This window comes from Rattus norvegicus, chromosome 17, assembly GCF_036323735.1.
Source record: "Rattus norvegicus strain BN/NHsdMcwi chromosome 17, GRCr8, whole genome shotgun sequence".
NCBI lineage: Eukaryota > Metazoa > Chordata > Mammalia > Rodentia > Muridae > Rattus > Rattus norvegicus.
This window is the reverse complement of record NC_086035.1, coordinates 47,350,001-47,354,380: the sequence shown is the minus strand read 5'-3', so window position 1 is coordinate 47,354,380 and position 4,380 is coordinate 47,350,001. Positions and strand designations below refer to the sequence as shown.

At 44.9% G+C, this 4,380-nt stretch overlaps 1 non-coding gene across 1 annotated transcript; it reads right to left on the bottom strand.

The window, feature by feature from the left end:
• Window positions 1-2,966: 2,966 nt before the first annotated feature.
• On the bottom strand, window positions 2,967-3,060 carry Trnai-uau3 (transfer RNA isoleucine (anticodon UAU) 3). The gene is made up of 2 exons: window positions 3,023-3,060; window positions 2,967-3,002 (listed from the first exon to the last, which is right to left on the bottom strand). It is a non-coding gene; the product is annotated as a tRNA-Ile (tRNA).
• Window positions 3,061-4,380: the final 1,320 nt, after the last annotated feature.

Genomic DNA, 4,380 nt, shown 5'->3' with positions numbered 1-4,380 from the left:
TGACTCGGAATCTCATCCCTGATATGCTTCCCTTCAAAGATGTAATAATGAGGCTACTGATCTGGAAGATAGAACTCTTACCCAGTCATTTGGCTTTTTCATAACAACAGACCAAGAAGGCAGTTGGTTTGACTAGAATGGTTTACCCTGACAACCAAGAGGAATGTGGACTATTAATCCACTAAACAGTAAGGAGGGTATGTATAGAACACAAAAGTTCCTTTGGACTATTTCTTAGAAGTACTGTGCCTTGTGATTAGAGTTGATGCCCAGTCCCATCAGGAAAATGAAGATAAAGATCTGTTATTGGAAAAAAATTGATAAAAGTCCCAGGGACATGGAAAATACCAGAGGAAGACATAAAATAGCAGTTAGGATCACACACCTAATGAGCTCCCGAGAAGAAGACTCTGATTGGCAGGATTGCTTATTATTGGCTATATTCTTACAGAGAACTTGATTTCAATTTCCAGTAACCACATGGATGGAGGTTTACAACCAACTGAAACTACAGTTGGAGGTGATCTGACACCCTCCTCTAGCCTTCAGGGTTACAAGGCAAGCATGTGATACATGTAGACAAAACACCATACACACAAAAGAAAACTTAAGGATATTTAAAAAGCCAAGGAGTTGTGGTCCTTCCCTTTAATCCCAGCACTCAGAAGCAGAGGCAGGCAAATCTCTGTGAATTCAAGGATAACCTGGACACATGGTGAGTTCTAGGACAGCCTGGACTATGTAGAGAGACCCTGTCTGAAAACAAACAAAAAACAGACGACTATCATTTTCATAAATATCTATCCTTTGTTTTGCTATGAATACTTTTGTGTCTGTAAACACATATATTAAATATATTTTCTTTCCTCTTTCATAAGTTATTAATAACTTCCTATCATTGTTGGCATTTAGTTTAGGCTCTGCCCCACAGTTACCTGGCAACAGCCAGGTGTGCCTGACTCACTATAAAAGGGGCTGCTGGGCCCCTCCTCTCTCTCTTGCTCTCTGGCCCTTTTTCCTTTACCCTCTTCCCTTTCTTTCCCTTTCTCTCCCCATTCCCCTTCCCCCTCTCTCTTCACATGCCTATGGCCAACCTCTCCTCTTCCTCCCCTTCCTCCCCTTCCTCCCCTTCCTCCCCTTCCTCCCCTTCCTCCCCCTCCTCCTCCTCCTCCTCCTCCTCCTCCTCCTCTTCTTCTTCTTCTTCTTCTTCTTCTTCTTCTTCTTCTTCTTCTTCTTCTTCTTCTTCTTCTTCTTCTCTCTCTCTCTCTCTCTCTCTCTCTCTCTCTCTCTCTCTCTCTCTCTCTCTCTCTCTCCAGCCCCCTCAGCTCCCCTCCCCATGTCCTGAATAAACTCTATTCTATACTATACTGTCATATGGCTGGTCCCTCAGGGGGAAAGGATACCTCAGCATGGGTCTGCAGAGACAACCCCTTCCCCCATACCATACCTCGCCTCCACTTATATTCCTTCTCTTTATTATCATAAAACACAACAGTCACTCTTACTCCATAAAATTTAAGATATCAGCTAAACAATAAGCATCATGGGAGTACTTTACTTCCTTTTCTGGGAAAGGAGTTACCAGGCTTGGAACAGGGTTGACCAGATGGTGATGCTCAATCTGGGGGAGGGGAGGAATATATATGCCCAAGATATAAAAGGCATATGAGGAATTAATCAGACATTCGGCAATACAGCAGAAAAAGTTTCTACACAGAGGCATTTGCAGTAGACACATCAGTGATTTAGTATTAAGGTGCCTTGGCTGTGGGACACCGGTATGATTTGTTTCTTTGAGGGCCTGGCTATCGGCACTACACAGACATAAGTCACCAGGGACTCAAACTTAAGACTCTGAGCATGCCCATTTAAGAGTAGAATTTCCTACTCCGGTATCAGGATGCCCTACGGCAGATTGCAGATAGTTTGTTAAGATTACCTCATCTTAGGCTGGAGGGATGGCTCAGGGATGGCACTGACTGCTCTTCCAGAGGTCCTGAGTTCAATTCCTAGCAACCACATGGTGGCTCACAACCATCATCTGTAATGGGATCCGATGCCCTCTTCTGGTGTATCTGAAGACAGCTACAGTGTACTCATGAATAAAATAAATCTAAAAAAAAGAAGAAGAAGAAGAAGAAGAAGAAGAAGAAGAAGAAGAAGAAGAAGAAGAAGAAGAAGAAGAAGAAGAAGAAGAAGAAGAAGAAGAAGAAGAAAGATTACCTCATCTTGATTCTGCTCGGAAGCATCAGGGACCTTAATCTGAGGCGGAAGCAGTCTTATTCTGAATAACTGAGCATGGTTGGCTGTCCCAGAAAGGCCTCTCCAAGGGTTAGCATATTTTCATTTGTATGTAGCCTAATTCATTCATGTTAGGTGGATTGCGATCTTGTTATTTTCTTTATCACATAATAAAGTATGTTTTATGGAGACGTTTATATGAGTCAAACTGACAAGGGGCAGAGCTGGGATAGTTAAATTTATCTGTATCCCAGGCAGTCTTCCCACCTCAGCCTCCTCCACTGCAGGGGTTGTCATCCAGGCAGGCTTTTCTAAATCAGGTGGTAACGCTGGACTCAGCACAGTTGTAGATTTAGGCCTCACAGCAAGCCTTGTGAAACTGGCAGAACATAAGCCCAGTGATAACGTTATCAGATACTGACTCAGTCACCAAAAGCTGAAGAACCCTGTCCTCGGATGGAGTGGCGGGGCGGGGAGGGCGGGGGGAGGCGCACGATGAGCCTCTTTCTGCTTTACTGGAAATTGGCGTACGGGTTTAATTAATTTAACCTCTTGACTCCAAGTTTTCTACGTTTGATATGGTCCAGGTTGCACCACGGAAAATTTTACTTTTGTGTGTGTGTGTGTGTGTGTGTGTGTGTGTGTGTGTGTGTGTGTGTGTGTGTGTTTTCTTGGAAGGAAAAATGCATTTTCGAATGTGTTTGAGGCGGAAAGGGAAGAAAACATGCTCCAGGTGAGGCTCGAACTCACAACCTCGGCATCACCCGCACATATACTGCTGTATAAGTACCGCGCGCTAACCGATTGCGCCACTGGAGCATGCTTTCTCTACGTCGGCTGTGCACACTCTACAGAGGGATGCGCGGGAGCGCGCCTGGCGCGAAAAGCATCCTTCCTTTGTAGGGTATCCAGGAGTCTGGAAGTATCCATGTGACCTTCCCCCAGCTCAACTGGGACAAGCACTGACCAAAGGGTTTTATGGAAGGTGAAAGCTGATGGACAGACGCACAGCATTCCCGCGCACCTGCTGGAGCCAGATGCTGCTCTCTAGATCAGGGACAAAACGCAGAGCCAGCATGCCTCCGCAGTGTGGAAATTACCGACGTTGCTTCCCTGCTTGCTGAATTTCCCTCCTGAACCTCAGTCATCTTCTGTATCGCAGAGCGTTTTGGTCTAGCGCTTTTTAAGCAAACCCGAGAATCATCATTCCTCATTTGTGCAGCGCGCACGAAGGACTGAGTCCTGTGCACACCAGTAGCTTCTCCTGCCTGACCTTTTTCAGAGGATCATTTCAGAGTATATCTCTGTGGCACACACCTGCTTCCTTTTATTTCTGAGGAGCCTAATTATAGAAGTTAAATTTACTAGCTGGGTGTACTGGCTCATGCTTGTAAATCCCAGCACTCAACAGGGTCAAGCAGAAATACCACTAAGAAAGCCAGGGCCAATTTGTTTGCTTTGCTCCCCAGGTAATGGTATACCTGCCACGGCAGCCCTTCTTGTATTTTTTTTTCTTGCATGATTCTTGTCACACCTCATAATTGTTAGAGAAAGGAATAGCCTGCCCACTCCTGACCCCTGACCCCTGAGATACCGGACCAAGAGTCATAGGAATGTGACCAATTTTCTTCATGCAGACACAATGAGGAAAATAAGAAGGAGACACGTCTTCAGCTGACACTGCATTGCCGTTTAGGCATTTTTATGTGTGTTGTTTGTAAATTTTACATAATTTTAAATTATTGTTGCTCTTACTTTAGGTTTTTGCAACAGGATTCTGTGGAACCCAGGCTGGTCTCCAACTTACTGGCCTTAAACCTCTCATGGGGTATAGGGAAATGAACAGAGGCCCCTTTGTATTACATCTTGTTGAACGGAATCTGCACCTGCGTGTTATCACTAGCCTATATGCACTGAAATTGTTAACGGCTCGTTTCAAGTTCACTCTCCCGCCCAGGTGGCACCTGGAAGAGTTGTTAACAACAGACACTAACTACACAGCATTCTGAGAAGCACTTGAGCCCAAGCATCCAGAGAATGAGGGAAATATGCAAGGGATTATAACAAGGAAGACTCAGGCATCACAAGTCTCAATGTTGTGGCTGATCACGGAACAAAGGAGTATATTCTACCTAAGCT